The following is a 16,691-nucleotide window of genomic DNA, read 5'->3' on the forward strand; positions in this document are numbered from 1 at the left end:
AGCTCTACTCTCCAACAAAACTACCCACAAAAGAAAAATCTGAGAAGCTGTCACAGGGGGTCGGTCTCAGACAGGGGGATGTACTATGTAATGTAATGTTAACTGTCATGTAAACATGAGTTACTATGCAGAATAATAGTTAATAGACCAATTACAGATGTTACTATGCAGAATAAGGGTCATTCCACCTATTACAGGTGTGCCTGTGAGCGGGAAAATGCACAGATCGCACAAATCGCATGCATTGGGTGCATAAAATGACGCACTCCGACTCAATGACCGCGATTTCCTATGGACAGGATGAAAAACCAGTATAATCGCAGGCATCGCATGCATCACTCGGACTCAATGAACGCGATTTCCGATGGCCACGATGAAAAAAATAGTGTAATCGCAGGCATCGCATGCATCTCGGACCGAACAAACACATGCGATGCCTGCGATGCTTGTGATTTGCGGACCGATAGCCGCGATTTACATTGTGGGCGCCGTTCTAGGTAAAGAGTACAGATTTTTTTTTCTCCAACACTAGAGTTTGGAAACTTTTTCAGTAGATTACTTGTAGATAGAAGTATAAGAGGGCAAAAAAGAATGTGCTCTTCACCTACAGCAATACTACACTGGATAGGCCCAATCTCGTCTGGTCTTGGTGGCTAAGCAGTGTTGGTCCTGGTTAGTGCATGGATGGGAGACCACATGGAAACACCAATTGTTGTAGGTGTTTTGCCATTACTGGAAAATGCCTTTTCTTTTTTTCCTCAGTTATTCAAAGTGGAAATTTTTGCTTTGGATTACTAGTAGAGAGAAGAAAAAGAGGTCAAATAGACACAATATCGCTCATCTAAATCTTTACCACACTGCTAGGGCCCAATTCCATCTGCTTTTGGTAGCTAAACAGTGTTGTGTCTGGTTAGTAGTTTTAGTTGAGACCACCTGCAAATACCTGTAAGTCTTTTTATATTTACCAACACATGATTTTGTTTTCTCCAACAATAGAGATTGAAATTTTTTTCAGTAGATTACTTGTAGATAGAAGTATTAGAGGGCAAAAAAGGATTTGTTCTTCACCTACAACCATACCACACTGGGTAGGCCCAACCTCATTTGATCTTGGCAGCTAAGCAGTGTTGGGCCTGGTTACTACTTGGATCGGAGACCACATGGGAACACCAGGTGTAGTAAGTATTTTGACATTACTGGCAAATAATTTTTTTCCCCAGCTATTCAAATTGGAAATTTTTGCTTTGAATTACTAGTAGAGAGAAGTGGAAGAGGTCAAATAGACACAATATTGCTCAACTAAATCTTTACCACACTGCTTAGGCCCAATTCCATCTGCTTTTGGTAGCTAAACAGTGTTGTGTCTGGTTAGTAGTTTTAGTTGAGACCACCTGCTAATACCCGATCCTGTAGGTCTTTTTATATTATCAACACATGATTTTTCTTTCTCCAACAACACAGTTTAGAAACTTTTTTAGTAGATTACTTGTAGATACAGGTATAAGAGGGCAAAAAATGAATTGTTCTTCACCTTGGCCATACCACTCTGGATAGGCCCATTCTCATCTGATCGGGCAGCTAAGCAGTGTTGGGCCTGGTTACTACTTGGATCGGAGACCACATGGGAACACCAGGTGTTGTAGGTATTTTGACATTACTGGCAAATGTTTTTTTCCCCAGCTATTCAAATTGGAAATTTTTGCTTTGGATTACTAGTAGAGAGAAGTGGAAGAGGTCACATAGACACAATATTGCTCATCTAAATCTTTACCACACTGCTTAGGCCCAATTCCACCTGCTTTTGGTAGCTAAACAGTGTTGGGCCTGATTAGCTCTTGAATGGGAAACCACATGGAAGCCCCAGGTGTAGTAAGTATTTTGACATTACTGGCAAATAATCCTTTTCCCCAGTTATTCAAATTGGACATTTTTGCTTTGAATTACTAGTAGAGAGAAGTGGAAGAGGTCACATAGACACAATATGCTCATCTAAATCTATACCACACGGCTTAGGCCCAATTCCATCTGCTTTTTGTAGCTAAACAGTGTTGTGTCTGGTTAGTAGTTTTAGTACAGACCACCTGCAAATTCCAGGTCCTGTAAGTCTTTTTATATTACCAACACATGATTTTTTTTCTCCAATAACACAGTTTGGAAATTGTTTAATAGATTACTTGTAGATAGAAGTATAAGAGAGCAAAAAAGGATCTGCTCTTTACTTATAGCCATACCACACTAGATAGGCCCTGTCTCGCCTGATATTGGCAGCTAAGCAGTGATGGGCCTGGTTAGTACTTGGATGGGAGACCACATGGGAACACCAGGTGTTGTAGATGTTTTAACATTACTGGCAAATGCTTTTTTCCCCAGCTATTCAAATTGGACATTTTTATTTTGGATTACTAGTAGAGAGAAGTGGAAGAGGTCAAATAGAAACAATATCCCTCATATAAATCTTTACCACACTGCTTAGGCCCAATTCCATCTGCTTTTGGTAGCTAAACAGTGTTGTGTCTGGTTAGTAGTTTTAGTTGAGACCACCTGCAAATACCAGGTCCTGTAAGACTTTTTATATTACCAACACATGATTTTTTTTCTCCAACAATAGAGATTGAAAACTTTTTCATTAGATTACTTGTAGATAGATGTATAAGAGGGCAAAAAAGGATTTGTTCTTCACCTACAACCATACCACACTGGGTAGGTCCAATCTCATCTGATCTTGGCAGCTAAGCAGTGTTGGGCCTGGTTACTACTTGGATCAGAGACCACATGGGAACACCAGGTGTTGTAGGTATTTTGACATTACTGGCAAATGTTTTTTCCCCCAGCTATTCAAAGTGGAAATTTTTGCTTTGGATCACTAGTAGAGAGAAGTGGAGGAGGTCAAATAGAAACAATATCGCTCATCTAAATCTTTACCACACTGCTTAGGCCCAATTCCATCTTCTTTTGGTAGCTAAACAGTGTTGTGTCTGGTTAGTAGTTTTAGTTGAGACCACCTGCTAATACCCGATCCTGTAGGTCTTTTTATATTGTCAACACATGATTTTTCTTTCTCCAACAACACAGTTTAGAAACTTTTTTAGTAGATTACTTGTAGATACAGGTATAAGAGGGCAAAAAAATGACTTGTTCATCACCTACAGCCATACCACTCTGGATAGGCCCATTCTCATCTGATCATGGCAGCTAGGCAGTGTTGGGCCTGGTTAGTTCTTGGATGGGAGACCACATGGGAACACCCTGTGTTTTATGTATTTTGACATTACTCGCAAATAATCTTTTCCCCCAGCTATTCAAATTGGAAATTTTTGCTTTGGATTACTAGTAGAGAGAAGTGGAAGAGGTCACATAGACACAATATTGCTCATCTAAATCTTTACCACACTGCTTAGGCCCAATTCCATCTGCTTTTGGAAGCTAAACAGTGTTGTGTCTGGTTAGTTGTTTTAGTTGAGACCACCTGCAAATTCCAGGTCCTGTAAGTCTTTTTATATTACGAACACATGATTTTTTTCTCCAAACACACAGTTTGGAAATTGTTTAATAGATTACTTGTAGATAGAAGTATAAGAGGGCAAAAAAGGAACTGTACTTTACTTTTAGCCATTACCACACTAGATAGGCCCTGTTCCACCTGGTCTTGGCGGCTAAGCAGTGATGGGCCTGGTTAGTAGTTGGATGGGAGACCACATGGGAACACCAGGGGCGAAATGTAATGGCAGGCGTTTTTTTTTTAGCGTTTTTTTTTTCGCAAAATATGCAGTTTTCGGGCATTTCCCGAAAATCGCATATTTTATAGGGTGCGGATCGCTGCAAAAAAAATCGCACTTCTTGCCGCGAAATCGCACATATTGAAGTGGCGATTTTTAGTCACACTTCAATTCGCATCCAGATGTTTTCCCATTGGAAAGCATCTAAACCGCACATGTAATAGGGTGCGATTTTTGGTAAAGGTTACCAAAAATCGCAAAAAAATTAGACCAGGTTCTGGCTGGCGAGTTTGACAGAACCATGCACAGATCTTTGAGATCTTTGCATGGTTTTGTCCAAAAAAAAGGGTTAAAAATAAAAAATGGAAAAAAAAATGCGTGGGGACCCCGCTCCAGAGCATAACAAGCCCTGGGGCGGAAAGAGCCGGTCCTGGTTTCATAAAATCACAGAAACAAGCAAGTCGGGGTTCTGTGTATTTTATAAAACCAGCACCAGGCTCAAGGGCCGGTCCTGGTTCCCAAAATACGGGGGACAAAATGAGTAGGGGTCACCCGTATATCAAGAACCAGCACCGGGCCCAACCAGCCAGCAGGGTAATGCCACAGCCGGGGGGAGACTTTTTATACAAGTCCCCCCGGCCAAAGCATTCACCCCCTGACCGGTCAGCATGGGCAGGGGTCCTGGGGAACTGGGGATTCCCCCAAAGAAGGGGTCCCCCCTCCAGAACTTACCTGCCCATGCTGAAGCCCGGGGCTGTCCTCGATGCCCCTGGGCGGTGGGCATCGAGCTGATACTGTTGTAAAAAAATAGATGAAAAACTATTATCTTATATCGTGGAACTATGAGTCCCAGCAAGCCTCCCCTGCTTGCTGGGACTTGGAGAACCACAAGTCCCAGCATGCGGGGCATTAAAGGGCCCGCTGGCACTTGTAGTTCCACAGTAAAAGAAATAGTTAAATAAACACACTGACATCCATTTAAAATAAACCTTTAATACATACAAAGCCCATACATACTGATACTTACCTATATTGAGGCCGTAGGTAGGTCCCAGGGTCTTGATCCGGTGCCTTGTCCTGGTCCGGATCTATGTCGGCATTCTTCTCCATGTCGATGTCCGCGTCGTCGTCCGGTCCGGGGTCCGAAGAAATCCATGGGGGACCTGTGGAAGGAAATCCTACTCACCCAGGTCGTCCATGAAAGGTCTGAAGTCTTGATCCGACGTAGTCCTGGACTTCTGTCACCTTCTGTGACACACCGGCATCTCCATCGGCTCCCCATATCGGACTGTCAGAGGCGCAGAGATGTTTCATCTTCCGCGTCTGCATAGAATGATTCTAATGGCCGCTATGTGGCCAATCAGGAGCTGAGAAAGTCAGCTGGTGCTGGTTGTATAAAATACACAGAACCCCAACTTGCTTGTTTCTGTGATTTTATGAAACCAGGACCGGCTCTTTCATCCCGGGGCTGGTTATGCTCAGGAGGGGGGACCCCACGCCATTTTTTTTTTTTTTTTTTTTTAAACAAAATCGCATGTTTGAAAATGTGCACATTTACATGACAAAAATTCGCCCGAAAACGCACCATATCGCACTTTTTTACTGCAAATTCGCATCTCATTACATATGCGAATTCACGGCAAAAAACTTGATTTTTTAAAGGTGCGATTTGGTATGATTTTTTCTGACGAAAACAAACGCACCCTATCACATTTCGCCCCAGGTGTTGTAGTTGTTTTAACATTACTGGAAAATGCTTTTTTTCCCCAGCTATTCAAATTGGACATTTTTGTTTTGGATTAATAGTAGAGAGAAGTGGAAGAGGTCAAATAGACACAATGGGTGACATTCTATGCTTTGCGCTAAATGCGCATGTTTTATTCGCGCACCACATCGCCGCAATTCGCCTTTTTCAAAATCGCACTTTTTCAGTCAAAATTCGATTATTTAATGTGATGCGCATTGGAGGCTGAAAAGTGCGAAGATAGTCGATTTGCGGCGAAGTGGTGCGATTTTTAGTAACAAAAAAGTGCGATTTTTAGTAACAAAAAAGTGCGATTTTTAGTAACAAAAAAATGCGATTTTTAGTAACAAAAAAGTGTGATTTCTTCCGCCGGTCATGTGCGAGTTTTGGACCAACCGGAGTGCGATTTACAAAACTGTCTCCGCATCACTAAGAACCCCACAACCTATTGGCCCACCTGTGTCCCCTCCATTATGCATCACACCCCCTATATAAAGGGCCATTGACGCCATTTCACTCTTTGATAGGAAGTAAGGAGCATGGAGAGGAGCAGTGGAAGTGTGAGTTCAGGAAGAGGTGTTGGTGGCAGAGTGAGGAGTGGTAGAGGGAGCAGTGGCAGAGTGATGAGTGGCAGAGGAAGCAGTGGCAGAGGGAGCAGTGGCAGAGGGAGCAGTGGCAGCAGCCAGTCAAGTGTGAGAGGCAGCAGTGTGGCAGGCAGCATGGCCACAGCAAGGCCAGCCTCAGCCCAGACCCTGGCCGTCCAGCCCCAGCAGGAGGAGGTTGAGGATCCGCTGGCATCCCCATCCTACAGCCAAGCCCTAGACCATACCCCACACCAGCTGCAGGAGGGCCACATGTCAGGGGTGGAGGAAGATGCTGGTGAGGAGGAGGAAGACACTGGCATGGGGGAGGAGGGCGACATGGCTGGTGGTGAAAATGAGGAGGAGGAGGTGGTAGCTGGTCGCACCAAAAGTGGCCGGATGGTGAGATTTTCTTATGAAGAAAATGTGGCACTTGTCCGGGCTATCATGCCAGTGTTTGAGCGTTTGCTAGGAAAAACCAACCACAAGACCACTGCACAGCGCAAAAGGGCTATATGGAAGGACACCACCCAGGCGGTGAACGCTGTGAGTCATCACAAGCGCCTGGTCCGCAATGTAAAAAAGCGGTTTAACGATATCAAACGCCAGTTGAAACATAAAATGGCCCTGGAGATGGAGGAGGCCACCGGGACTGGAGGAGGAAGCCCCACCACTGTCAGCTACAATGCGTATGAGGTGAAGCTGAAGCGCATCATCCCCCCTGAGGTCCTGCCTGGCATGCATGTGGCGGATTCCGATAGGCCACAAACGCCACCGAGAGCTGGTAAGTGTGACCCCATGCAAACTTTAACATACATGCCAATGTATTATACCTGTAATGTGCACTTGTATTGTTATGCTTTGTAAAGTGCTGCTGTGGAACTACATAGCCCAGCAAGGTCATGCACAAGAAAATGGCTGCTCCTACTTTGAAATTGCTGATAATGCTGGGCCCTGTAGTTCCACAACTACTCATATTGATTAACAGTGTACCATTCTTTCTAGCAGACTAACATGTATGTGTACAAAAACCCTGAGGTGTACTGGTGGTTTAGCTGCCATGCCTACATACCCCCGATTAACCAATAGTTGTCATGTGTACACTAGTTTACTACTAAGCTTTAAATAAAATATTTGCCTATAAACCAAAAAAAAAGGTGGTCAAGATATAATGCAGTCCTTATCCATTGGGTATTGTCCATTATTGTTAATTCAATGCATGTTTTCTGAAAATGCTTAGCCATAGCAAGGTCCATAATGCCTGTCCATCTTTCCTTGTACAGATTGTCCGTCCCGAAGTGCTCACGCATCCAAGAAAAGAAGGCCCGTTGCTACTGAATCTGCGGAAGCAGGTAAATGAACAAACCACACCCCATTACACATACAGTACACACACCCATGTCACATCAACAATATCTCACACTACATTCAGCTCCTGCTGCTACATTGCAACAGAAATGAATGTAATGTGAGCTAGGCATGTCATATATTATTAATGTCAATGTTGCATGCTGTATCGGGGTACATGTGTAAGTTCATAACACCCCCAGGTATGTGCGTCAGCCATCTATAGCCCTATGTAAAACAGTGTAGACTACAGTGTGGCCTATATATGCATCATTACTTACCTCTTCATCTGTATCCACAGGTGCTATACAACTAGGGAGCAACACAACAGATTCTTCAATACTGGTGCTAGACGAAATGAACATCATTCTTGATCCGGTCGACACCTTTGCGGCAGAGGAAGAAATGCAGACCTCGTCACAGAGTGATCTTCCCCCAAGTGGGGTGTCTCCCAACCCACCCCCAACCACCCACCCACCCCATACAGCAGCTTCTGCTTCCCAAGTAGCTAACTCCTTGGTTATTTTCAAGGACAAACAGTTAGAATTCATGGCCTCCCAAAGCCTCCAAATAGGTAATATACAGGGGTACATGCGTGACACCTTCCTTCAGTTACGCAAAATTGCACGTAGTGTACGGGTAGGTGTAGGCACTCAGGTGCGCATTGCCAACAGTATTGACACCCGTTTTGCAGAACTAACTGCTGCAATAAGGGAGCAGAATAGGCATATTGGAAGCCTGGCGCAAAGTCTCACAGCACTAACCCAAACATGTGCAGCGCAGACCAATGCCTTACTAGCTATGCAGGCACAAATACAGCAGCAGGAAGGCAATGTGGGAGGTGGCACTGCATCAACCCTCAGCAGTGTATCCAGCACCCCAATAAGTGGCTCCCCCACTTCCCCACCCCGTCGTAGTGTGAGGACCCGTGGTGGGCTTAGTGCAGGGTCTAGAAGTGGTGTAGGGCTGCCTGATGCTGGGAGAAGGTAGCTGCTATATCTGTGTGTTTAGTTACTGTAATGGCAAACATCTTTTTACATGGCCCCACAGTTGTTATTTACCACATGTCAAAATGCAGAATGCTTTACAAAAAAAAACATAAGTAAAAATTGCTAACCGCATACCATTGTGTTTGTGTCTTTTTCTCAATATAAATTCATGTGTGAATTATAACATATTGTAATGGTATATGACTATGGGATTGCACTAAAGTAGTGTGGTATAACTCCTTGGCTGGCAAAGGTTGTGGATCTACATATTCCAGCAGGCTCTGACACTCATGGTTTGGACTGTAATGGTTGTAGTGTGTCTGGGCATGCTGGCACATGTAGTTCCACAACACCAGTGAGCCATGTTTGACTGCAAACTTTATTCATACATGTATCAAGAGTACTTAGAAGCTAGATAGCAGCAAGGGATAGGTCAGCACCACCATGTGCATCCGTTGGGGACTGCGTGTTAGGTTAAATGTGGGTGGAAACAGATGGTATTGGTCAATAATTTGTTAATGAGTACACTTACAACACTGGTACATTTTGGAGTACAGGGCACATGTGCTTAGCAGAAAAGTAACGGCTGCTGATGTATGTCCGCAACAACTTCTTTATAGCAAGTAACAGTTGAGTTAAATGCTTAGACAAAGTGGCCTGTGATACCACCAAGGCCCATGAGGTCTCACACTGAGTGGAGGCTGTGGACAAATAGCAGAGGGCACACATTAATTTGTGCTGGGCAGACACTGCATAGTTGTCTCCCACAAAATGGTACATCTCTCACCTGCTCATATAACTTCAACAGGGTAATGGGGTTCAGCGTAACCATCCCCACAACCTGTTGATCCAACAGGTAGTCCAGGTACAGGCGAGCACCATACATACGTGGGGTACCCAGTAGTGGGGGGGCTACCAGGATCTGTTGCCCAGCTTCCTCCCTCCTGCGTAGCTCCTCCAAATGGGACACATCACAGATAAGCAACTTGAAAATAGTCATCAAAATGTACATGATTTAAACCCTCACAGGTGTCCTTACTGATGTTGGGGTTTATGTAGGGGTGTTTGTGAGTGATAATGAGGGCACCTGTGTTGAAATTAACCATGTGTGCACTTGACCAAAATTAGTTCTGTGCAAAATCGCCAAACAGAACCAGGTCTGAAATAAGTGCGATAATTAGACACCTAAAAAGTGCGAATTGCGAATGCGCATAGCATTAAATAAGCGGTTTGTATACTTTTGTATTGGAAAACATCTGGATGCGATAAAAGTGCGAATTAATCTCGCGCTTTTGGTCCGCATACCTTAACGCACATAATATGCGATTTCTGTCCCTTAACGCATCACATTAAATTGGCAATTTCAATGAAAAATGCGATATCGCCATTTTGTGGTCTAAATAACGCCAAAAAACGGAAATCGCAGAGCATAGAATGTCACCCAAAATCCCTCATATAAATCTTTACCACACTGCTTAGGCCCAATTCCATTTGCTTTTGTAGATAAACAGTGTTGTCTCTGGTTAGTAGTTTTAGTTGAGACCACCTGCAAATACCAGCTCCTGTAGGTCCTATATTACCAACGCATGATTTTTTTTCTCCAACACTAGAGATTGGAAAGTTTTTCAGTAGATTACTTGTAGATAGAAGTATAAGAGGGCAAAAAAGAATGTGTTCTTCACCTACAGCCATACTACACTGGATAGGCACAATCTTGTCTGTTCTTGGCAGCTTAGCAGTGTTGGTCTTGGTTAGTGGGATGGGAGACCACATGGGACCAGGTGTTTTAGGTGTTTTGACATTACTATAAAATGCTTTTTCTTTTTTTCCCCAGTTATTCAAAGTGGAAATTTTTGCTTTGGATTACTAGTAGAGAGAAGTGGAAGAGGTCATATAGACACAATATCGCTCATCTAAATCTTCACCATACTGCTTAAGCCCAATTCCATCTGCTTTTGGCAGCTAAACAGTGTTGTGTCTGGTTATTAGTTTCAGTTGAGACCACCTGCAAATTCCAGGTCCTGCATGTCTTTTTATATCACCAACACGATGCTTGTGATTTGCGGACCGATAGCCGCGATTTACATTGTGGGCGCCGTTCTAGGTAAAGAGTACAGATTTTTTTTTCTCCAACAATAGAGATTGGAAACTTTTTCAGTGGATTACCTGTAGATAGAAGTATAAGAGGGCAAAAAAGGATTTGTTCTTCACCTACAACCATACCACACTGGGTAGGCCCAATCTCATCTGATCTTGGCAGCTAAGCAGTGTTGGGCCTGGTTACTACTTGGATAGGAGACCACATGGGAACACCAGGTGTTGTAGGTATTTTGACATTACTGGCAAATGTCTTTTTCCCCAGCTATTCAAATTGGAAATTGTTGCTTTGGATTAATAGTAGAGAGAAGTGGAAGAGGTCAAATAGACACAATATTGCTCATCTAAATCTTTACCACACTGCTTAGGCCCAGTTCCATCTGCTTTTGGTAGCTAAACAGTGTTATGTCGTTGTAGTTTCAGTTGAGACCACCTGCAAATACCAGGTCCTGTAAGTCTTTTTATATTACCAACACATGATTTTTTTCTCCAACATTAGAGATTGCAAACTTTTTCAGTAGATTACTTGTAGATACTGTAGAAGTATAAGAGGGCAAAAAAGAAAGTGTTCTCCACCTATAGCCATACTACACTGGATAGGCCCAATCTCGTCTGATCTTGGCAGCTAAGCAGTGTTGGTCTTGGTTAATGCTTGGATGGGAGACCACATGGGAACACCAGGTGTTGTAGGTGTTTTGACATTACTGGAAAATGCTTTTTCTCTTTCGTCCAGTTCGGTGACACAGCTAACCTTGGGATGTAGGAGGGTCCGCAGGAGCCAGGCACCTATTCTGAAAGTCTTTGGGAGCAGGCTCCTCCCCTTCTGCATCCCACAATGCTTCAATTTGTTTTAGGTGCCCACAGGAGTGGGTGCTATGCTGAGCAGCTGCGCTGCAACTGCATTTTTTCGTTGGTTTTACTAGCTTAGCTAGTGTTTTTTATTATTTTAGTAACTTTAGAGTTAGAGCAGGTTTTCCAGTGTGTTACTTCATAATGAAGTTCACACACACTGAGAGCGCAGCAGAGGCTGTCAGCTCTCTGTGTGCAGAGGGAAGCTGCTGCTCCCTCTACACAGCGCTTGCCTCTGCTTATAAGAGGTTTCCTGGGCTCCAGAGGTGTCCTAACTGGCTCCTTGCCTAGAAGGGGATCTTGGGGGACAGACCCTCCGTGATGGCGCCCGCCATCTTGGTTTGAGCTTAAAGACAGAAATCCCTTAGGGGAGGTGAAGTCTTTTACAGGAGTCCAGCATTTCTGGACAACTCCGAGTGGTCCCAGTGAAGGGAGTTACTGGAGGTAAGGAGAGGCACTTGCGGGAGCGGCTAAAGGGGGTTTAGGCGCCAAAATGGCTTCCTTCCCCGCTGAAGCAGAGACTTGGTCTCTTCCTGCTCTGTGCACTGGCGCCATTTCTCTCCATGCTGCGGAGCTGAAATGAGGTGGATTCTGGACACAGATATCTGTCTCTCCTACAAAGCGCTACCCTCGCAGATCGTTGACAACAGAACTACACAGATAAGTGCATTATTCTGTGTTCTACCTGACATTTTGTATTGTGTTTTTATAACATGGCTAAAGGGTAAAAAAGCATTTCTGTTGGGTTGGAGGAGGGAGCGCTGGACAGGGTTATTTGCTGCAAATTATGCGGAGGCAATTTAACATGTGAACAAGGGGACCAGGGGGAATTGTGCCCTTCAGGTGAGTCCAGTGAGTTGCAGGTCCCTGGGTCTGAGCAAGCTGTACCATCATGGGCTGCTGCTTTAGGGAGGTCTTTTAATGCCCTAACAGAGGATTTGACCAGGCAAAAGGATTCCTTAATAGGTTTTCCTGCCCAGACTCCCTCATCAGTCCCTGGTATTGAGGATTTAATTGTGGCCGTGAGGCAGATATTAAGGGGGAAATTTACCAATATGAAAAACCTAGTTTTTCGTATTGGTATTTTCCCTACGACTGCATACGACTGTTTAAGTCGTATGCAAAGTCGTGTTCCGGAGGATCAGTTACAAAGCAGTCATATACGACTTCTTTGTAACCCTCCGATGTCGTAGGAATTCGTATTAGCAGCCGTATATACGGCTGCTAATACGAATTATTTGTAGGCAGTCTGCACGGATCAGTCAGATCCGTGCAGGCTGCAAGGTGTAAAAAAAAATTCAATAAATAAAAAAAAAAAAAACGGCGTGGGGTCCCCCCCACAGCCGAAACCAGCACCAGGCTGACAGAGGCTGGAGCCGGTAATTAAAAATCAGGGAACCCGACAAATAGGGATTCCCTGATTTTTAACAACCAGCCCCAGGCTCCTGCTCTGGGGCTGGTTCCCAAAATACGGGGGACAAAATGAGTAGGGGTCCCCCGTATTTTAAGAACCAGCCCCAGGCAAAACCAGCCAGCAGGTAATGCCACAGCCGGGGGGAGATTTTTTATGCAAGTCCCCCCGGCCAAAGCATTAACCCTACCGACCAGTCAGCCTGGCCAGGGGCCCTGGGGGAGTGGGGATCCCCCCAATAAAGGGGTCCCCCCCTCCAGGACTTACCTGACCAGGCTGAAGCCTGGTGCTGTCCTCGATGCCCCTGGGCGGTGGGCATCGAGCTGATAGTGTTGTAAAAAATAGAACAAACTATTGTTTTTTACTGTGGCACTACACTATATATATATAGTGCCAGCAAGCCTCCCCAGCAAGCTGGGACTTGGAGAACCACAAGTCCCAGCCTGCTGGGCATTAACGGGCCCGCTGGGTCTTGTAGTGCCACAGTAAAAAAAATAGTTAAATAAAACACACTGACACCCATTTTAAATAAAAGTTTAATACACACAATACACACATGCTGATACTTACCTATCTTGATCCCGTTGGTAGGTCGCTGGCTCCGGTGTCGGCGGCTCCTTGTCGGCGGCTCCGTTGTCGGCGGCTCCGTGTCGGCGGCTCCGGGGTCGTCGGCGTCCTGTCCGAAGATAATCCATGTTGGACCTGTGGAAGGAAATCCTACTCACCCAGGTCCTGCATGGATGGTCTTCGTTCTTCATCTGTCGACATCCAGGTCTTCTGACAGCTGCTGGCGACTTCCAGCAGCTGTCGGCATCTTCCGCGACGCTCCCCGGCTTTCAGAGCCGGAGAGAACCTTCCTGTTCGGCGTCTGGGCTCAGAATGAATTCTGGACAATCAGGAGCCGCCTAGCCGCCTAGCAGCCAATCCTGATTGGTATTGGTATTGGTCAATAATTTGTTAATGAGTACACTTACAACACTGGTACATTTTGGAGTACAGGGCACATGTGCTTAGCAGAAAAGTAACGGCTGCTGATGTATGTCCGCAACAACTTCTTTATAGCAAGTAACAGTTGAGTTAAATGCTTAGACAAAGTGGCCTGTGATACCACCAAGGCCCATGAGGTCTCACACTGAGTGGAGGCTGTGGACAAATAGCAGAGGGCACACATTAATTTGTGCTGGGTAGACACTGCATAGTTGTCTCCCACAAAATGGTACATCTCTCACCTGCTCATATAACTCCAACAGGGTAATGGGGTTCAGCGTAACCATCCCCACAACCTGTTGATCCAACAGGTAGTCCAGGTACAGGCGAGCACCATACATACGTGGGGTACCCAGTAGTGGGGGGGCTACCAAGATCTGTTGCCCAGCTTCCTCCCTCCTGCGTAGCTCCTCCAAATGGGACACATCACAGATAAGCAACTTGAAAATAGTCATCAAAATGTACATGATTTAAACCCTCACAGGTGTCCTTACTGATGTTGGGGTTTATGTAGGGGTGTTTGTGAGTGATAATGAGGGCACCTGTGTTGAAATTAACCATGTGTGCACTTGACCAAAATTAGTTCTGTGCAAAATCGCCAAACAGAACCAGGTCTGAAATAAGCGATAATTAGACACCTAAAAAGTGCGAATTGCGAATGCGCATAGCATTAAATAAGCGGTTTGTATACTTTTGTATTGGAAAACATCTGGATGCGATAAAAGTGCGAATTAATCTCGCGCTTTTGGTCCGCATACCTTAACGCACATAATATGCAATTTCTGTCCCTTAACGCATCACATTAAATTGGCAATTTCAATGAAAAATGCGATATCGCCATTTTGTGGTCTAAATAACGCCAAAAAACGGAAATCGCAGAGCATAGAATGTCACCCAAAATCCCTCATATAAATCTTTACCACACTGCTTAGGCCCAATTCCATTTGCTTTTGTAGATAAACAGTGTTGTCTCTGGTTAGTAGTTTTAGTTGAGACCACCTGCAAATACCAGGTCCTGTAGGTCCTATATTACCAACGCATGATTTTTTTTCTCCAACACTAGAGATTGGAAAGTTTTTCAGTAGATTACTTGTAGATAGAAGTATAAGAGGGCAAAAAAGAATGTGTTCTTCACCTACAGCCATACTACACTGGATAGGCACAATCTCGTCTGGTCTTGGCAGCTTAGCAGTGTTGGTCTTGGTTAGTGGGATGGGAGACCACATGGGACCAGGTGTTTTAGGTGTTTTGACATTACTATAAAATGCTTTTTCTTTTTTTCCCCAGTTATTCAAAGTGTAAATTTTTGCTTTGGATTACTAGTAGAGAGAAGTGGAAGAGGTCATATAGACACAATATCGCTCATCTAAATCTTCACCATACTGCTTAAGCCCAATTCCATCTGCTTTTGGCAGCTAAACAGTGTTGTGTCTGGTTATTAGTTTCAGTTGAGACCACCTGCAAATTCCAGGTCCTGCATGTCTTTTTATATCACCAACACATGATTTTTTTTCTCCAACAATAGAGATTGGAAACTTTTTCAGTAGATTACCTGTAGATAGAAGTATAAGAGGGCAAAAAAGGATTTGTTCTTCACCTACAACCATACCACACTGGGTAGGCCCAATCTCATCTGATCTTGGCAGCTAAGCAGTGTTGGGCCTGGTTACTACTTGGATAGGAGACCACATGGGAACACCAGGTGTTGTAGGTATTTTGACATTACTGGCAAATGTCTTTTTCCCCAGCTATTCAAATTGGAAATTGTTGCTTTGGATTAATAGTAGAGAGAAGTGGAAGAGGTCAAATAGACACAATATTGCTCATCTAAATCTTTACCACACTGCTTAGGCCCAGTTCCATCTGCTTTTGGTAGCTAAACAGTGTTATGTCGTTGTAGTTTCAGTTGAGACCACCTGCAAATACCAGGTCCTGTAAGTCTTTTTATATTACCAACACATGATTTTTTTCTCCAACATTAGAGATTGCAAACTTTTTCAGTAGATTACTTGTAGATACTGTAGAAGTATAAGAGGGCAAAAAAGAAAGTGTTCTCCACCTATAGCCATACTACACTGGATAGGCCCAATCTCGTCTGATCTTGGCAGCTAAGCAGTGTTGGTCTTGGTTAATGCTTGGATGGGAGACCACATGGGAACACCAGGTGTTGTAGGTGTTTTGACATTACTGGAAAATGCTTTTTCTCTTTCGTCCAGTTCGGTGACACAGCTAACCTTGGGATGTAGGAGGGTCCGCAGGAGCCAGGCACCTATTCTGAAAGTCTTTGGGAGCAGGCTCCTCCCCTTCTGCATCCCACAATGCTTCAATTTGTTTTAGGTGCCCACAGGAGTGGGTGCTATGCTGAGCAGCTGCGCTGCAACTGCCTTTTTCCGTTGGTTTTACTAGCTTAGCTAGTGTTTTTTATTATTTTAGTAACTTTAGAGTTAGAGCAGGTTTTCCAGTGTGTTACTTCATAATGAAGTTCACACACACTGAGAGCGCAGCAGAGGCTGTCAGCTCTCTGTGTGCAGAGGGAAGCTGCTGCTCCCTCTACACAGCGCTTGCCTCTGCTTATAAGAGGTTTCCTGGGCTCCGGAGGTGTCCTAACTGGCTCCTTGCGTAGAAGGGGATCTTGGGGGACAGACCCTCCGTGATGGCGCCCGCCATCTTGGTTTTGAGCTTAAAGACAGAAATCCCTTAGGGGAGGTGAAGTCTTTTACAGGAGTCCAGCATTTCTGGACAACTCCGAGTGGTCCCAGTGAAGGGAGTTACTGGAGGTAAGGAGAGGCACTTGCGGGAGCGGCTAAAGGGGGTTTAGGCGCCAAAATGGCTTCCTTCCCCGCTGAAGCAGAGACTTGGTCTCTTCCTGCTCTGTGCACTGGCGCCATTTCTCTCCATGCTGCGGAGCTGAAATGAGGTGGATTCTGGACACAGATATCTGTCTCTCCTACAAAGCGCTACCCTTGCAGA

At 44.7% G+C, this 16,691-nt stretch overlaps 8 pseudogenes; all 8 read left to right on the forward strand.

Annotated features, from left to right (window-relative positions):
* Positions 1-1,066: 1,066 nt before the first annotated feature.
* On the forward strand, positions 1,067-1,185 carry LOC146052772 (5S ribosomal RNA; annotated as a pseudogene).
* Positions 1,186-2,217: 1,032 nt separating this feature from the next.
* Positions 2,218-2,336, forward strand: LOC146052774 (5S ribosomal RNA; annotated as a pseudogene).
* A 342-nt stretch (positions 2,337-2,678) lies between these two features.
* Positions 2,679-2,797, forward strand: LOC146052776 (5S ribosomal RNA; annotated as a pseudogene).
* A 344-nt stretch (positions 2,798-3,141) lies between these two features.
* LOC146052773 (5S ribosomal RNA) lies at positions 3,142-3,260 on the forward strand (annotated as a pseudogene).
* Positions 3,261-10,586: 7,326 nt separating this feature from the next.
* LOC146052771 (5S ribosomal RNA) lies at positions 10,587-10,705 on the forward strand (annotated as a pseudogene).
* A 343-nt stretch (positions 10,706-11,048) lies between these two features.
* LOC146052777 (5S ribosomal RNA) lies at positions 11,049-11,167 on the forward strand (annotated as a pseudogene).
* Positions 11,168-15,316: 4,149 nt separating this feature from the next.
* LOC146052775 (5S ribosomal RNA) lies at positions 15,317-15,435 on the forward strand (annotated as a pseudogene).
* Positions 15,436-15,778: 343 nt separating this feature from the next.
* Positions 15,779-15,897, forward strand: LOC146052778 (5S ribosomal RNA; annotated as a pseudogene).
* The last annotated feature ends 794 nt before the right edge of the window (positions 15,898-16,691 follow it).

Source organism: Crinia signifera, unplaced genomic scaffold, assembly GCF_055691185.1.
Source record: "Crinia signifera unplaced genomic scaffold, ASM5569118v1 HAP2_SCAFFOLD_123, whole genome shotgun sequence".
In the NCBI taxonomy this organism is placed as follows: domain Eukaryota; kingdom Metazoa; phylum Chordata; class Amphibia; order Anura; family Myobatrachidae; genus Crinia; species Crinia signifera.